The 19,271-nt window shown below is 40.6% G+C and overlaps 1 pseudogene; it reads left to right on the top strand.

Moving 5' to 3' along the window:
- The first annotated feature begins 2,734 nt into the window (after positions 1–2,734).
- The window catches only part of LOC129081008 (protein EFR3 homolog A-like), a 34,295-nt pseudogene continuing 17,758 nt past the window's right edge, over positions 2,735–19,271 (top strand).

The following is a 19,271-nucleotide window of genomic DNA, read 5'->3' as shown; positions in this document are numbered from 1 at the left end:
ATGATCCATGTGCACTTGATAAGAATATATATTCTGCTTTGGGATGAAATGTTCTCTAAATATCAATTTAATCCATCTAATCCAGTGTGCTGTTTAAGGTTGCCCTTGCATTCTTGATTTTTTTTGTCTGGGACATCTATCCTTTGATGACAACAGGTTGATATAATACCTTAATTTGACTGTTTTGCTGTTGATATCTTCCTTAATGTCCACCAAGAATTTTTAATATTATTTAGGTGCTTCTATTTTGGGTATATATATGTTAACAAGGGTTTTATCTTCATTTTGAATTGAACTCTTTAGTATTATATAATGATCTTCTTTATCACTTGTTACTCCATTTTTTAAAGTCTATTTTGTCAGATACAAGTATTGCTACCCCAGTTTTTTTTCTGTTTCAATTTCCATGGAATATATTTTTCTATTCCTTCACTTTTGGTCTTTTGTATATTTTGTTCTGAGCTGGGTCTCTTGTAGACAACAAATATATGAGTCATGTTTGCTTATATCTTTAGCTTCCCTGTGTTATGTGATTGGAGCATTGGTAATCCACTTATAAGGTTATTATTGTTTGGCATTTATTTACTGCCATTTTTTTCCTTTTACCTATCATCTTCTCTGTATTTCTTCTCCTTCTTAAAGCAGGCTCTTTAATACTTATTGCAATACTGGTTTGGTGGCAATGAACTCCTTTAGAATTTTTTTTTTTTTTTTTTTGGTGTGGGAAGCTCTTTTTGTTGCCTTAAATTTCAAATGATACTGTTGCTGCACAGAGTAGTCTTAGTTTGAGGCCCTTGCTTTTCGTCACTTTGAATATTTCATGCCTGAAGTGTTTCTCTTGAGAAGTCAGCTGACAGTCTTAAGGAAACTCCCTTTGAGGTAACTAACTGTTTCTTGCTGCTTTTAAGATTCTCTCTTTGTCTTTAACTTTTGCCATTTTACTTATAGTGTCTTGGTGTGTGCCTCTCTGGGTTTATCTTGGTTGGGATTCATTGTGCTTCGTAAGCTTGTGTGATTTTTTTCTTTGACCAGGTTAGAGAAGTTTTGCAGCCATTATTTTTTTCAAATAGGTTCTCTATCTCTTGCTCACTCTTTTGTTATTGTAGTATCCCTATGATGTGGATGTTGTCATGCTTGATGTTGTCTCAGAAGTCCCTTCAACTGTCCTCATTTTAAAAAATCCTTTTTTCCTTTTGATGCTCTTCTTGGGTGTTTTTTGTTTTCTTGGCCTCTAAATTGCTGATTTGATCTTCTGCTTCATCTAACTTGCTCTTGTTTCTTTCTAGTGTATTCTTCATTTTTGACTGGTACTTTTTATGGTTTCTTATTTTTTATTTAATTTACTGGAGTGACATTGGTCAAGAAGATCATATAGGTTTTACATATGCACTTCTATCATACTAGGTCTGTATATTACATTGTGTACCCACAATCCAAAGTCAAACCATTCTTCTGTCACTGTATATTAGTCCCCATTCCACCTCTCACATCCCTACCCTCATCTCTCTGGCAACCACCACATTGCTTTCTGTGTCCATGAGATTCAGTTTTGTATCCTACGTATGAGTAAAATCATGTGATTCTTAACTTTTTCTAACTTAATTCACTTAGCCTAATATTCTCAAGGTCTATCCATGTTTTTGCAGGTGGCAATATTTTGTTTTTTCTTATGGCTTAGTAACATTTGATTGTGGAATACTCTTCTTTTTTATGCATTCTATGTCTTTTTTAATTCTTACTATCTCTTTGTTTATGTTCTCCCTCTATGGTCCTTGGGCATCATCATTATTATTTTTTAAGCTCTGTCTCAGTATTTTAGTTGCTTCCATTTCATGTAGTTCTTTATCTGGGGACTCTTCTTTCTTTTCATTTGGGGCATATTTCTTTGTCTCCTCATTTTGTCTCTGTATATTAGGTAGATCTTCTATGACTTCCAAACTTGTTATGATGGTTTTATGATGAAGGTATCTCATTGGGCTCTCTGCTCCTCTTGTTTGACAGACAGCCACATGTTCCTGAGAAGTGCCAGCTGCAACCCTGAGACACAATGGTGAAGGTCTGAGTAATGGATTTGGCCATATCGGGTGCCTGGTCACCAGGGCTGGTTTTTAGTTTGGTAAAGTGAATATTGTTGCTATCAATGACCCCTTCATTGACCTCAACTACACGGTCTATATGATCCATTTTGATTCTACTCATGACAATTTCAAAGGCAAGTCAAGGCTGAAAACAGGAAGCTTCTCATCAGTGGAAAGTCTATCTCCATCTTCCAGGAGCAAGATCCTGCCAACATCAAATAGGGTGATGCTGGTGCTGAATATGATGTGGAGTCCACTGGTGTGTTCGCTACCACGGATGAGGCTGAGGATCGCCTGAACGGTAGAGCCAATAAGGCCATCATGTCTTCCTGTTCTGTGGATGTCCCCATGTTTGCGATTGGCAGGAACCATGAAAAGTATGAGAACTCCATGAAGGTTGTCAGCAATGCCCCCTGCACCACCAACCACTTGGCCCCCCAGAGCCATACATGACAACTTTGGCATTGTTGAGGGACCTGTGACCACAGTCCATGCCATCACTACCACCCAGAAGATTGTGGATGAACCCTCCTGGAGGCTGTGATGTGATGACTGAGGGGCTATTCAGGACATCATCCCTGCCTGTACTGGTACTTCCAAGACTGTGGGCAAGGCCATTCCTGAGATGAATGGGAGGCTCACTGGCATGGCCTTCCATGTTCTCACAACCCAATGTGTCAGTTGTGGATCTGACCTGCAGCCAGGAGAAAGCTGCCAAATATGATGACATCAAGAAGGTAGTGAGTCAGGCATCAGAGGATCCCCTAAAGAGCATTTCAGGATAAACAGAGACTCTGTTTTCTCCTGCAGCTTTAACAGTGACACTTTTCCACCTTCAATGCCGGGGCTGGCATTCACCTCAATGGCCACTTTGTCAAGCTCATTTCCTGGTATGACAATGAATTTGGCTAAAGCAACAGGGTGGTGGACCTTATGGTCCACATGGCCTCCAAGGAGCACTCTGGACCACCAGCCCCAGTGACAGAAAGAGATTCTGTCAGTTGCTGGGAATTCCTTGCCCCAAACCAATCTCTTAACACACTGAGAATCTCCTGATCTCTACCAAATGCCCTGAAGAAAGGGAGTGGTTTAGGGAGCCCTAACTTGTCACACACCATCAATAGAGTTCACTGTACCCAGCAAAAAAAGAAACAAGAAGACGTCTTGTTGGGCTCAGTGGCACAGTCTTCTAGATCACCAGAGATCCGTGAGCTAGGAATGTTTCTTGTGGGTTATGTGCATCTTTCTGTTGTAGTTGAGTCTTGAATGCTGTTTGCCATTTTGTGGGCAGAGTTAACTCTTCAGGCTGACTGACTGTAAGGGTAATCTTCAATCACTATGTATTAGATGCTTTGTAGATATTGCCCACCCCCTAAGGTGGAGTTGTTCCCAGTAGTGTCTGGTGCCTGCCAGAATCCCCCTTTGTATGTGCTGCTAATGTGGCTAGTTGGGTCAAGCTCTGCTGTGGTCTGGAGCCCACCACTGGTTTTATTGGTTCTGAATCCAATTAGGTGGGGTTCAGGTATAGATTGATGTTAGACATTGTGTGTAACTGGCCTTGGGCTACCTGTTTAGAGCTACTATGTTGTTCACTGTTGCTGCATCTAATGGATCTGGGTGTGCATGGGAGGAGCTGACCTGTGTATAAAGACTGACTTCCTTCAGCTTAGAGCTGGGGGAAAATTTGTAAAAGAAGTAAAGCTCCCTGAGGTCTGCTTTCACTTGTCACTACTCTGCCTCCACTGAGAATGCTTGGTCTTCTTCCAGGGCCTTCCAAAGAAAGACTGTAGGGTGGCCCCAGGCTGGTTGAGAATCACAACCCCTCCCACAGGTTGAAAGCTCAGTAGGGCAAGGCATATGGGACTGGAAGGACAGGGCTAGTGTGTTCCCTACTTGGGGATCATGCAGCCAGGCACTCAGTGAGGTAAAAGGGCTCCTGCTCCTGAGCCAAGCGATTCAGTCTCTGCCAGAGTCTTCAGCTCTAGCTCCTCATGAAGGGACTCACTACAAGTTCAGGTTTGGTGCAAGCACAGCCTTCTCAGGCTCAGTGGGACAGATCAAGTCTCCCACTGGGGGTGATGTCAGCCAAGCCCGCATGAGAGGGCTAAGTACTTTGTCTTGGTTTCAGACAATAGTTTCCAAGAGACTCACACTTGGAATATCTCAGCTATGATTCACTCTTCCTTCCCCTCAGGAAGATGCCTACTCTGCAGCCATCTTGGGATCTTGCCAAATTTTTCTTTTTCCCACCACACAGATAATTCAAATAACATTAATTATCTCCAGCTAAATGGACACTCTCTTTATTACAACAAAAGTATAGGCTAGATTGGTTATATAGATAGAAAGGAATTTGAAATGTTCAACAGGGATCCAATGGCTAATTATTCCACATCCAATATAACTACCCTAAACCAATTAGCTGTTCTAAAACCCAAATGGCTTTCTAAAACCCTGGCAGAACTTTCTTTTGAAGTGCTAGAGCAGAGATTCAGACTCTATAAGTTTGCTGATTTAGGGCCAATTTAGATTTATACCAGGTTAGCAGCCCATTTTAGCCCTTGTAGCATAAAAACAGATTGGTCCCATGCTCATGATCAAGGCACTCCAGGAATCTCTGATATTTCCAGCCAGCTTCCTGCAATACCAGGGCCATATTGACTCTCTAATTAGATATTAGAAATAAATATCTAATCATATAATTTCTTATGTACAAACTTTTAGTGTCCTTGACTATAGAATCAAGTCTAAGCATGATGCTTTAACAAGCCTTCATGATTTAAAGAAAAAAGGTTTTATTTATTTATTTTTAGAAAGAGGGGAAGGGAGGGAGAAAGAGAGACATAGATTTGAGAGAGAAATACAGATCAGTTGCCTCTCATGTGTGCCCTGGGTGGGGAATGAACCCCAATCTAGGCATGTGTTCTGACTGGGAATCTAAGAAGCAGCCTTTTGCTTTGTGAAATGATGCCCAGACAACCTAGCCACACAAGTCAGGGTGCCTTCATGATATTTTCCCCGCTCTGGCTTCTCTCTTGCCATATTCTCCCTTAAATTTTACAACTAACTATGCAAAATTACTTGTTCTCTCCAAAATGTTTTTGGGTACTTTTTGGAAGAACAAGGGGCTGAAACTGGTAAGTAAGCACTGGGTATTATTATTTATTTACCCCATTTACTGATATCTTCAGCAAGAATTCTGAGGTCCACTTCTGCATGTATCTCTGGGCTAGTTCCTGGGGGTTGGTCTATTCCTCAGATAGTGTATAATCTAGTAGAAAAGTCAAAAACGTATCCACATTGTGAATACTTAAATAACAATGGCCTATAACTTATGATAAGATACCAGGTTGACTGATAGAGACAATAAATGCTGTAAACCAGTATGACAGTCAAAATATTTAACAACTAGTAATGCACTGGCATCAAATGAGATTAGTGTCGCACTGCGCAGCAGCTATAGGGGCGCGCCACTGTGGGGGAGTGCTGAAGAGAGCGTAGCGCTCCCTGAAACCTGAGGGAAACTGGCTTTGGCCAGCTGAGGTAGGAGCAGGGCTCTGAAACCCGTAGAGCCCGTCCTGGGGTTGTCACGGATGAGGGGCAATAAACAAAAAACCTTCCAAACACTTTTCTGTTTGCCGGAAAAGCAGACAGGGCACTTCCCTCTTACTGGAGAAGTCCGTGGCACATCCCCCTAGTGGGGAAGGCCCTTTTGTCCTTTGTTCCAAAGCTTTAATTGAAAAGCTTATCAGTAGGCTAGGTAACAGGAAAGCATACGTACACTCGTTACATTAGCATGTTAAGTTTCACAGAGAATAGATACCTTTAAGAAAACAAGTGACAGGAATTCACTGATTTACATGGGCCTGAGAGGAGACCAGTCTAAACAAAAGAGAATGAAGATAAGGGCAAGCACCTTAATGATAAAGGGTAAGGGGTATAAATAATGTGAAGGTCCTTTGCAGCATGAGCTGACCAGAGATCTGAGGGAGGAACAGAGCACACTCTAAAGAATTTACTTTTAGGCCTGATTACCCTGGCAACTGCCAGATCTGATTTAGGGCTGTTTTTCCTGCATTGTTTCAAGCCTGAGCCAGGGGGGAGGAGGGAACCACCAAGAGATAAGGAGACTGCTTCTTGGCTGCAATGAGGACTTTGGCTATGTCCAAGCCACGCCAAGAGGTGTGGGGGCCTTTTTGTCCCTTCTCCGTGTCCCCCAATTTCTTATCTGCTACCCATACCAGCCAATGCCTGTCTTAGGTTGCCCCTCCCCCAACGGGTCTTACCCATTCTTGGCAGAGACCATCACAAGGCAAAGCAGAGAGGCAGGGGCTATGCCCCTGCCCTGGGGAACAGGTCAGGTCACCTCAGGAGCCTGTTTCTCCAAGGCCTCCTGATTATTTCCAGCCTTGAGGTCCTTCAGCCTGTTGGCAAGGTTACAGCTCCTGAAACCAAACTGGGCATTTCCCAACGGATTAGAAAGTACATGACCCTATCAGAACATACTCTAGGAGTAAACAATATGTACACCAGACCAAGAATATTAATCCTAGTTATGGGATGTTTGAGGAGCAAAAGTCCTTGAGGCCTGGGGCCTGCTCAAGACATTTCAGGGAGGAGGTAAAACACAGACTGAGCCTACCATGGTGGGAAGGGAGAGAGGAACAGGATAATTTAAATTCCTGTTTGATATAACAGGATGATATAAATGAGGTTCTTAGAAAATTTTTCTGATAGCTGTATGTGGGATGGAAGTAAAATGGAAGGAATGAAAGATGAACACTTGTGAAGAGACTGGTATACGACCTGAGATATGATGTGAGGAGACTCAAAGAGAAAAGTTAACTCATGAAACAGAAAGGACTGAGCAGTGGAGAATAACTCCATATCATACTGGCAAGGGCCAAAGCATTTTCTTACCCAAATTGTTCAGGTATGACTAAGACACATTAAAAAAGCATCATAAAGTATCAACTTAAGCCCCTGGCACTGTCACCACTCTCTTCCCTGAAATTCCCCTCCTACAAACCAACAAAAGAGTTAAAAAATAGTATTTATCAATATGGCTGGCAAAATAGAGCTGGGCGAACAACAGGAGTAGCCTTGTCAGCGAGACTTTTTTCTGTGTCTGCAATATTGAGGCCAAAGATGGGCATCTCAATCTCTATCTTTAGCTTAGGGTTGGAAGAAAGATAAACTATTTAAAAAAAATTTCGATGACTTTAATCAATTTGAATAATACACAATATAAACAAAACTATTTAGGTGAATAGTACATTCTTTAAATTTTCAGGAGAATATTAAATACACTAGAATATTGTAACTTTAAATAAGTTCTTTATAAATGTCCAAACACAAAAATTTTACGAACAATAAATTGTTCGCAAAATACCAATTCAAATACAGGTCACAGATCAACTGTCTTTTCATAATAGAGGTGTTTTGTTACCTATCTTAAATATCCCGCCATGCCCACATTTCAGCCTTCACTGAATTCGTTTTATTTTTATTCCTGTTCAAGTAGAAAAATAAATACTTTGAAGACTACAATCCTTGGAAAATCTATTCTTGGATGTCCCACTTTAGGAGCTATATCTGTTATCAAGAACTATGGTAAATTTCCTGACCTACTCTCCCAGCAAAGCCTAACCTCATCCTCCTGTTAAAACTGGACTTTGGGCACTCAACTCTTCAGCTCTCCACTGAATCAAGCTGGATGTAGAACTCAGGAGGTGGCTAGAGTAATAGGTTTTCCCTTTTGTATTTTTATTTTATTTTTAAATTTTTATTTAATTTTTTTTTATTGTTCTATTAGAGTAGCTCTCCCCTGGCCCACTCAATGTCACTCCCACAGTCAATTGCCACAAATGTATTCATATCCAGGGGGCATTTATACTTGTTCTTTAACTAGACCCATCCTCTTCTTCCCACCATTACCCCTCTCACCCTTGCCCTCTGGTCCCTGTCAGCCAGTTCCTTGCTTCCATGACTCTGGTTATATTTAGCTCATTACTTTGTTTTGTTCATAAGGTTCCACTTATAGGTGATATCATATGGTATTTGTCTTTCACACTGGGCTTATTTCACTTAACATAATATTCTCCAGTTCCATCTATGCTGTCATGAAGGGTTAGGAGTTCTTTTTTTTCTGCTGCATAATATCCATTGTGTAAATGACCACAGTTTTTTGATCCATTCATCTACTGATGGGTACTTAGGCTGTTTCCAGCACTTGGATATTATAAATAATGCTGCTATGAATATTGGGGTGTATAGGTTCTTTAGAATTGGTGTTTTGGGATTCTTAGGGTATAGTCCCAGCAGTGGAATCGCTGGATTAAAAGGCAGCTCCATCTTTAATTTTTTGAGGAAATTCCATACTGTTTTGCACAGTGGCTGCACCAGTCTGCATTCCTACTAACAGTGCACTAGGGTTCCCTTTTCTCTGCATCCTTGCCAGCACTTGGTGTTTACTGATTTGTTGATGATGGCCATTCTGACTGGTATGAATTGTTATCTCATTGTTATTTTAATTTGCATCTCTCTGATGGCTAGTGATGTTGAGCAACTTTGCATATGAGGTATCTGTATGTCCTATTTGGACAGGAGTCTGTTCAGGTCCTTTGCCTAATTTTTAATTGGATCTTCTTGGCATTGACTCATATGATTCTTTATATATTTTGGAGATCAAACCCTTCTCTGAGGTATGGTTCGCAAATACATTTTCCCATATAGTTGGTTCCCTCCTCATTTTGATGATGTTTTCTTTAGCCTTGCAGAAGCTTTTTAGTTTCATGTAGTCCCATTAGTTTATTCTTTCCTTTATTTCCCTTGTCCTAGAGGATGTATTAGTGAAAATATTGCTGTGTGTGATATCGGAAATTTTACTATGTTTTCCTCTAGGACTTTTATGGTGTCACAGCTTATATTGAAGTCGTTTATCCATTTTGATTTTATTTCGGTCTACAGTGTAAATAGGTGGTCTAGTTTCATTTTCTTGCATGTATTATTCCAGATCTCATAATATCATTTGTTGAAGAGGCTGCTTTTACTCCATTTTATGCTCCTGCTCCCTCTGTCAAATATTAATTTATCTTAGAGACATGTGTTTATTTTTGGGCTCTCTATTCAGTTCCATTGATCTATGTGTCTGTTCTTATGCCAGTACCAGACTGTTCTGATTACAGTGGCCTTGTAGTATAGTTTAATATCAGGTATTGTGATACCTCCAAGTTTGTTATTCTTTCTTAAGATTGCTATAGCTATTTTGGGTTATTTGTGTTTCCATAAATTTTTTAAAATATTTGTTCTAAATCTGTGATATATGCTATTGGTATTTTAATAGGGATTAAATTGAATCTATAGATTGCTTTAATAGTATGGACATTTAATGACGTTGATTCTTTCTTTTCTTTTTTTTATTTAATTTATTTCAATTTATTTTTTCAAGTACATTTGTCTCTGCCCCCCCACACTTTCCCTTGCTCCCTCCTTCCTTCCTTCCCTCAGCTCTTCCCCTTTGGTTTTGTGAATGAGTCCTTGCTATATGTTCTTTGACTTGACCCTTCCCTTCCTTTTCCCCGCACCCTCTCCCTCCTTCCCTCTTGTCTCTGTGGATTTCTTTTCCTTTCAGTGTTGCTCATCTTACTTTCCTTGCATCTTTGTATTGTTGGTTAGGTTCTGCTTATAGGTGAGATCATATGGTATTTGTCTTTCGCCTCCTGGGTTATTTCGCTTAGCATGATGCTCTCGAGTTCCATCCATGCTGTCGCGAAGTTTAGTAGTTCTTTTTATCTTTCTGATGCGTAGTATTCCATTGTGTATATGTACCATAATTTTTTTTAGTCCAATAATCTACTGATGGGTATTTAGGTTGCTTCCAACACTTGGTTATTGTAAATTGTGCTGCTATGAACATTGGGATGCATAGGTTATTTTGTATTGGCATTTTGGTGTTCTTAGGGTATAGTCCCAGCAGGGGAATCACTGGATCAAAAGGCAGTTCCATTTTCAGCTTTTTGAGGAAATTCCACACTGCTTTCCACAGTGGTTGCACCAGTCTGCATTCCCACCAACAGTGCACTAGGGTTCCATTTTCTCCACACCCTCGTCAGCACCTGTTGTTTGTTGATCTGTTTATGATGGCCATTCTGACCGGTGTGAGGTGGTACCTCATGGTGGTTTTGATCTGCATTTCTCTGATGGCTAGTGATGCTGAGCATCCTTTCAAATGCCTCTGGACCCTCTGTATCTCCTCCTTGGAAAAGCATCTGCCCAGGTCCTTTGCCCATTTTTTGATTGGATCGTTTGTCTTCTTGGAGTGGAGTCGAGTGAGTTCTTTATATATCTTGGAGATCAAACCTCTATCTGATGTATCATTAGCAAATATATTTTCCCATATGGTTGGCTCCCTTTTCATTTTGCTGATGTTTTCTTGTGCCATGCAGAAGCTTCTTATTTTGATGAGGTCCCACTTGTTTATTCTTTCCTTTATGTCCCTTGCTTTAGGAGACATATCAGTGAAAAAATTGCTGCGTGGGATATCTGAGAGTTTCCTGTCAATGTTCTCCTCTGGGACTTGTATGATGTTGCGTCTTATATTTAAGTCTTTTATCCATCTTGAGTTTGTATTTGTGTATGGTGTTAGCTGATGATCCAATTTCAATTTTTTGCATGTAGCTGTCCAGCTCTCCCAACACCATTTGTTGAAGAGGCCATTATTGCTCCTTTTTATGCTTCTGCCCCCTTTGCCAAATATTAGATGCCCATAGAGACCTTGGCTTATTTCTGGGCTTTCTTTTCTGTTCCACTGGTCTATGGGTCTGTTCTTGTGCCAGTACCAGATTCTTTTGAGTATAGTGGCTTTGGAGTAGAGTTTAATGTCCGGTATTGTGATCCCTTCTACTTTGTGTTTGTTTCTCAAAATTGCTGAGGCTATACGAGGTCGTTTATGTTTCCATATAAATTTTTGAAATGTCTGTTGTATTTCTGTGAAATACATCATTGATATCGTAATAGGGATTGCGTTGAATCTATAAATTGCTTGGGTAGTATGGACATTTTGACGATATTAATTCTTCCACTCCATGAGCACGGTATATGCTTCCATTTATTTGTGTCTTCCTTAATTTCTTTCTTCAATGTTGTATAGTTTTCTGCGTACACATCTTTTACGTCTTTGATTAAATTTATGCCTAGGTACTTTATTTTTCTTGTTGCTTAAAGGAATGGTATTTTTTTCTGATTTCTTCTTCTTTTATTGCATTGCTGGTGTACAAAAATGCCTTTGATTTCTGAATGTTGACTTTATACCCTGCTTCTTGGCCAAATTCACTTATTAGGTTGAGGAGTTTTTTGGTAGAGTGTACAAGGTTCTCTAAGTACACTATCATGTCATCTGCAAACAATGATAGCTTTAATTCCTCCTTTTCTATTTGGATGTCTTTTATCTCTTTCTCTTGTCTGACCCCTGTGTCTAAGACTTCCAATACGATGTTGAAAAGAAACGGTGAGAGCGGACATCATTGTCGTGTGCTCGTCTTAGTGGGAAAGCTTTCAGTTTTTGCCTGTTGAGTATGATATTGGCTGTAGATTTTTCATATATGGCTTTTATTACATTGAGGAATGCCTCATTTATTCCCATTCTGCTTAGTGCTTTGTTCATAAATGGGTGCTGTACCTTATCAAATGCTTTCTCTGCATCTATCGAGATGATCATGTGGTTTTTGTCTTTTCTTTTATTTATGTGATGTATCACGTTTACTGATTTGCGTATATTGAACCATCCCTGCATGCCTGTGATGCATCCCACTTATCGTGGTGGATGATCTTTTTAATGTATTGCTGCATGCGGTTTGACAATATTTTGTTGAGGATTTTAGCATCTATGTTCATCAGTGAAATTGGCCTGTAGTTTTATTTCTTTGTAGGATTTTTATCTGGTTTTGGGATAAGGGTGATGCTGGCCTCATAGAAAGAGTCTGGGAGTCTTCCCTGCTCTTGGATTTTCTGGAACAGTCTGAGAAGGCCAGGGGTTAGCTCTTCCTTAAATGTTTTGTAAAATTCTCCTGTAAAACCATTCCACCCTGGACTTTTGTGGCCGGGAGTCTCTTGATTCCTGCTTCAATTTCCCCAGCTGTTATCGGTCTGTTCAAGCTTTCTGTTTCTTCCTCCCTCAGTGTTGGAAGATTATACTTTTCTAAAAATTTGTCCATTTCACCAAGATTTTCAAATTTCTTGGCATATAATTGTTCATAGTAGTTTCTGACGATCATTTGTATTTCTGTGGTATCAGTTGTTATTTCTCCTCTTTCAATTCTGATATTATTAATTTGAGTCCTCTCTCTTTTTTTCTTTATGTGTGTGCTTAAAGGCTAGTCAATTTTATTTATCTCTTCAAAGAACCAGCTTCTGGATTTTTTTTATCCTCTGAATTAATCTTTTCATCTCTATGTCATTCAGTTCTGCTCTCATCTTGACTATTTCCTTCCTTGTACTTGCTCTGGGATTATTTGTTGTTTTTTCTCCAGGTCTTGAAGTTGTAATGTTAGGTCTTTGATTTGAAATGTTTCTATCTCTTTTAGGTAAGCCTGTATTGCTATGAACTTCCCTCTCAGGACCGCCGTTGCTGTGTCCCATAGGTTTTAGACTGTTGTGTATTCATTTTCATTTCCAGAAATTTTTAGATTTCTTCTCTTATCTCATTATTGACCCAATCATTGTTTAATAGTCTGCTGTTCATTCTCCATGAGTTTGCAAGTTTTTGAAATTTCTCTTTGAGGTTGATTTCGAGTTTCAAGTCCTTGTGGTCTGAGAAAATGTTTGGTATTATTTCAATTTTCCTGAATTTGCTGAGGTTTGCTTGTGTCCTATCATGTGGTCTATCTTTGAGAAACTGCCATGAGCATTTCAAAAGAATGTGTATTTTTCTTCTTTGGGATGTAAGTTTCTATATATGTCAGTTAAGTCTCTTTGATTCAGTGTGTCATTCAACGCCACAATATGTTTACTAATGTTTTGTTTGGAAGTTCTGTCCATTTGTGACAGTGGGGTGTTGTAATCCCCTACTATCAGTGTGTTGCTGTCTATATCTTTTTTGAAGTCATCCAACAATTTCCTTCTAAATTTGGGGGCTCCTATATTGGGTGCATATAAGTTTACAATGTTGATGTCTTCTTGATAGATTCTTCCTTTAACTATTATAAAGTGCCCCTCTGGGTCTCTCTTTATGGCCTTTGTTTTGAAATCTACTTTGTCTGATACAAGTATGGCAACCCCGGCCTTTTTCTCATGCCCATTTGCTTGGAATATTTTTTTCCATCCCTTTACTTTCAATCTGTGTAGGTCTCTTGCTCTGAGGTGGGTCTCTTGTAGGCAGTATATGTGTGGTTCATGTTTTCTTATCCATTCAGCTGCCCTGTGTCTTTTGATTGGGACATTATACCATTCACATTGAGAGATATTACTGATAGAAGTTACTCATCTTTTCTCTTTGTATCTGTGTTCCTCTCTGTCTCATTCTTTTCCTTCATCTGCTTAAACCATTCCCCTTAGCATATCTTGGAGTGCTGGTTTGGTAGAGATATATTCTTTTAGTCTTCTCTTGTCTGGGAAACTCCGTATATCCCCCTCTATTTTAATTGAGAACCTAGATGGGTAGAATAGCCTTAGTGTAGGCCCTTGCTTTTCATGACTTGGAATATTTGTTGGCATTCCCTTCTGGCTTGTAGTGTTTCTGTTGAGAAGTCAGCTCCTAGGCCTATCGGGGCCCCCTTGTATGTTACTTTCTCCTCCCTTGCTGCCTTGAGGTTTCTCTCATTGTCTTTGATAGTTGCCATTTTAATGTTGATGTGTCTTGAAGTGGACTTCCTTGGGGCCCACTTGAGTGGGGCCCTCTGTCCCTCCTGGATCCATGAGATCTTTTCTCTCCTCAAATTAGGGAAATTTTCCATCATTCCTTTTTCTAAGAGGTTCTCTATCCCTTGCTCCTCTTCTTCTCCTTCTTGTATCCCTATTATGTGGATATTATTGCGTTTCAGGTTGTCCTGCATTTCCTGAAATGCCTCTTCGTTCTTTTTGAGTCTTTTTACCTTTCTTGTTCTTTCTGGGAGCTTCTTTCTACCTTGTCCTCCATCTGACTGATTCGATCCTCGGCTTCATCCAGCCTGCTTTGGATTCCTTTTACTGTGTTCTTGAAGTCAGAAATGGTATTCTTCATATCCTCTTATGTCTTCTTGATAGGTTCTATGTCCTTTTCCAGGCTGATGTAGTTTGCTGTAAGATCCTGACAGTTTCTCTGCAGTTTTTCATAGTCATCTTGAGCTGCCTGAGCTCATTGAGCTTCCTTAGAACCATTGTTTTGAATTCAATGTCTGATAGTTCCCTTGCCTCTATTTCATTTAGCTCTCTCTGTGGGGAGTCCCCTGTTCCACTCATTTGGGGGGAACTTCTTTTTCTTCCCATTTTTGTGAGTGTCTGTTAAGTATTTTTGTCCTTTATTTTCTTTCTTGGCCTGCTTCTGATGATGCCAGTTTTTGACCCTATATGACCTTGGGTTGTTTGTTTGAGCCTTCCTGGAGTCTACTGTCTGTGTCTGACTCCTGCTGAGGGTTCGCTGTGACCCCTTCGGTCAGAGCTGGGCTATTTTTGGGGATCTCTCTGCACTCTCACACCGGCTCCTTGAGTGCGCTCGCAGCGTGGCAGTGTCCCCCACCTTCCTGGGCTCGCATGTGCTTGCCCCAGACCAGGGGGCTTATTCGTGACCTCAAGTACTCATCTGAACCCCCTGGCCTGCGAGTTCCCTGGCCCTGTCAGCTTAGTGTCCTCTATTGTGTGTTTTCCCCGCTTTTGGCTCTTTGAATGCTTTGCTTGCCCTCCGCAAATGGGGACTATATAAATGGGAGGAAGTCAGCTCCACGCTCTCAGGATAATCGTGTCTCCGGTCTCTCCTCCAGGGACTCTGGGTAGCTGTACTAATTTTGTGGGCCACTCCGCAATCCCGGGAGGGTGGGTCAATTTACACCTGCCCTTGCCACTCTCTGCACTCCTTTACAGGCCGTATGGGTGCCAATCTGTGGGAGGCCTTGCTGGCCGGTGCAGGCGTTCGCCAGCCTGTGCGGGTCACACACATGCTCGCCCACCCTCGCCGGTCCCTGGGCGCAAGTGTGCGTGCCTGCACTGGGTGTTTTTGGGGTGTTTATGTGTGCTTTTTGGCTTTTGGCTCTTTGGGGGTGTGGCCTCTTCCCTCACAATGGAAACTAGGCAAGGAGAAGGAGTCGGGACTCCCCGGTTCCTCCTCCCATTCTTTCCCCAACGCCTATGTTTCTAGTCTCTCCTCAGGGGTCTCCGGGCAGTTTTGTGACCCCTTCGGCCAAGGATCCACCTCCTGTGTGGACTGCGTTTCAATCGCAGTCAGTCTGGTTCCTGCGTGCCCATATTCTGCCTTTTTGGGTGTTCGCTTTTCCAGCCCACAATGGAGACTACTGAACGGGGAGGGAGTCAGGACTCCCCGGTTCCTCCTCCCGTTCTTTCCCCAACACCTCCGTCTCCAGTATCTCCTCAAGGCTCTCCCAGCCAGTGTGTACTCAGCCCCCCAGCTCACACGCGTACAAGCTGTGTGCGGAGTGCACAAAAGGCAGGTTAATTGATTCCCTTATGCCTGAGCGAGATGGTAGCTGCAGAGTGGGAGGTGTGTTATCTCCCAGGCTCCATCAGCAGCCCTGCGAGTTCTCTTCACAAAGTTTTCCTCACCAGTCTTTTCCCAGACACCAGCCCACCCTGATGCCGCCTCTACCCAGAGATCAAGGAGGGTGGCTGCCACTGCAATTTTTGCATTTGCCTTTAAATGTCTCTTTGCATCCTCAGCCACCTGTCTCTGGCAGAGAACGCCCCTAAGATTTTCGGGGTTGCGTCTTGCCTGTATTTTCTTCGTTTTTGCTGCTGTAGTTTAGGGGTCCCTTTTTATGGTTCAGACCCCGTTCTTCTCGGGTGAAGCTAACTGGCTGTTGCAATGTCCCTCTGGTGCTAGTGCCTGTGGGCACCCAGCCCACCCTCTCAAGCCTCCACCGCACTTCTCACCCATTGGGATGTGTGAGAGTAGAATCCACTGTCCGCGGCACCAAGGCTCCTCTCCCACTATCGTTCCATTGTTTTCCAGATGATTACTCCACTATTTAGTCGCAATTCCAGTTTGGTCTTGGGAGGAGTTCAGCATGACTTCCATTCACTCCTCCGCCATCTTCCTAATCTGATTTTTCACAGTATATCCTGTCATTTGTTTGCATAGTCCTTAGCTTCTGTCTTCAATGTAACATTATTCCAGGTACAAGTTTTTTGCCTCATTGGTTAACTTTATTCCTAGTTATTTTATTTTTCTTGTTGCTATAGTAAATAAGATTTTTTCCCCAGTTTCTGTTTCTGATATTTCATTGTTCATGTACAAAAATGTCCTTGATTTCTGAATATTGACTTTGTATCCCAATATATTGCCAAATTCATTTATTAGGTTGAATAGTTTTTTGTTATTTCTTTTTCTTGTCTGATCACTGTTGCTAGAACTTCTAATACACTGTTGAAGGTGATGAGAACAAGCATTCTTGTTTTGATGTCTGATATTAGGGGAAAGCTTTTAGTTTTTGCCTGTTGAATAGCACGTTATTTGTATATTTCTCATATATGGTCTTTATTATGTTCAGGTAAGCACTCTCTATTAATGCTTTGCTGAGCATTTTTATCATAAATCAGCTCCGTACTTTATCAAGTGCTTTTTAAGCATTTATTGATATGATCATGTAATATTTGTCTTTCATTTTTGTTTATGTGGTGTATTACATCTGTTGATTTGCAGGTATTATAACATCCATGCATCCCTTGGGTGAATCTACTTGATTGTAGTTTATGATATTTTTAATTTATTGCTGGATCCAGTCTGTCAATAATTTGTTCAGGATTTTAGCATCTGTGTTCATCAGTGATATTGGCCTGTTGTTTTTTCTTTAATGTGTCTTTATCTGGTTTTGGAATTAAGAAAATAATAGCCTCATAAAAAGAGTTTGGGAATCTTCCCTCTTTGAATTTTTTGGAATTGTTTGATCAGGATGGAAGTTAATTCTTCCCTAAAAGTTTGGTGAAATTCTCCTGTGAAGCCGTCCTGTCCAGGCCTTCTGTGTGCTGGGAGTTTTTTGATTACTGCTTCAATTTTGCCAGCTATTATTGTTTTTTTTTTTTTTTCAGGCTATCTGCTTCTTCTTGGTTCAGTTTTGGAAGATTGTATGTTTCTAGAAATTGGTCCATTTCACAGAAGTTTTCAAATTTCTTGGCATATAGGCGTTCATAGTAGTTTCTTACAATCCTTTGTATTTCTGTGGTATTGGTTGTAATTTCTCCTCTTTCTTTTCTCATATTATTTATTTGGGTCTTCTGCCTTGTTTTCTTGTTGAGTTTGGTTAAATGTTTGTCAGTTTTATTTGTCTTTTGAAAATGACCCAGCTCCTGGATTTATTGATCCTTTGTTTTGTTCTGTTAGTCTCTATGCCATTTATTTTGCCCAGATCTTGATTATTACTTTTCTTCTACTCACTCTGGGCTTTGTTTGTTTTTATTCCTCTAGTTCTTGTAGAGGGGAGCTTAGGTCTTGTATTTGAAATTTTTCTATCTTCTTTAGGTAGGCCTTATTGCTATGAACTTCCCTTTCAGGACCGTCTTCACTGTGTCCCAGAGGTTTTTGGCTGTTGTGCATTCACTTTTTTTTCCAGATAAATTTTAATTTCTTCTTTAACCTCATGATTAACACATAGTATTCCATTGTGTAAATGTACCACAGTTTCTTGATCCACTCATTTACAGATGGGCACTTAGGCTGTTTCTAGCACTTGGCTACTGCAAATAATGCTGCTATGAGCATTGGGGTGCAAAGGTTCTTCTGAACTGGTGATTCAGGATTCTAACTATAGTCCCAGTAGTGGGATCACTAGATCAAAAGGCAGTTCATTTTTAGATTTTGAGAAAATTCCATACTGTTTTCCACAGTGGCTGCAGCTGTCTGTATTCTCACCAACAGTGCACTTGCGTTCCCTTACCTCGCCAGCACTTGTTCTTTGTTGATTTATTCAAGATTGCCATTCTGACTTGTGTGAAGTGGTATCTCATTGTGGTTTTACTTAGCATAACATTAATGGCTAGTGATGTTGAGCATTTTTTCTTGTTTCTATAGGCCCTATATATGCCTTTCTTGGAGATGCGTCATGAGTTCTCTATATATTTTGGAGATCAAACCTTTGTCCAAGTATAATTGACAAATATGTTTTCCCATATGGTTGGTTATCTTTCCATTTTATTGATATTTTCTTAAGTCATGCAGAAGCTTTTTAGTTTGATGTATTCTCATTTGCTTATCCTTTCCTTTATATCCTTTTCCCTAGGGGACAAACATATTGGTGAAAATGTGGCTGCATGGGATATCTGAAATTCTCCTGCCTATGTTCTCCTCAAGGACTTTTATGGTGTCATGACTTATATTTACGTCCTTTATCCATTTTGAGTTTATTTCTGTGCATGGTGTAAGTTGGTGGTCAAGTTTCATATTTTTTGCATATACTTGTCCCATCTCCCAACAGATCTGCATCTCCCATGCAGCTCTCCCAACACCATTTATTGAAGAGGCTCTTTTTACTCCATTTTATGTTCAAGTTCCCTTTGTCAAACATTAAATGCTTTTATTGAACTGGCTTTACTTAAGGGCTCTCTATTCTGTTCCATTTTCCCATGTTTATTCTTATGTCGGTACCAGACTGTTTTGATTACAGTGGCCTTGGAGTATATTGTGATAGTGGGTATTGTGGTCCTTCCTACTTTGTTATTCTTTCACAAGAATGCTGAGTCTATTCCGTGTTGTTTAAGGATCCATAAAAATTTTTGAAATGTTTGTTCTTTTTTATTTTTTTATTGTTGTTCAACTACAGTTGTCTCAATTTTCGTCTACGGCTCCACCCACATCACCCATCCCCACCTCCCATCTTGATACTACCCTCCTTTGGCTTTTTCCATAGGTTCTTTATACATGTTCCTTGATCATCCGTCCTCTTTTCCCCCTCTTATCCCCTACCTCTTCCTTTCCTGTTATCGGCAGTTTGTTCTTTATTTCAGTGTCTCTGGTTATATTTTGATTGCCTGTGTTTTTGTTGTTGTTGTTGATTA

Source organism: Pteronotus mesoamericanus, unplaced genomic scaffold, assembly GCF_021234165.1.
Source record: "Pteronotus mesoamericanus isolate MK-2021 breed Mesoamerican mustached bat unplaced genomic scaffold, CSHL_Meso_final contig_94, whole genome shotgun sequence".
Lineage (NCBI taxonomy): Eukaryota > Metazoa > Chordata > Mammalia > Chiroptera > Mormoopidae > Pteronotus > Pteronotus mesoamericanus.
The sequence above is the reverse complement of the archived record's forward strand: the minus strand, read 5'-3'. Positions and strand labels throughout refer to the sequence as shown.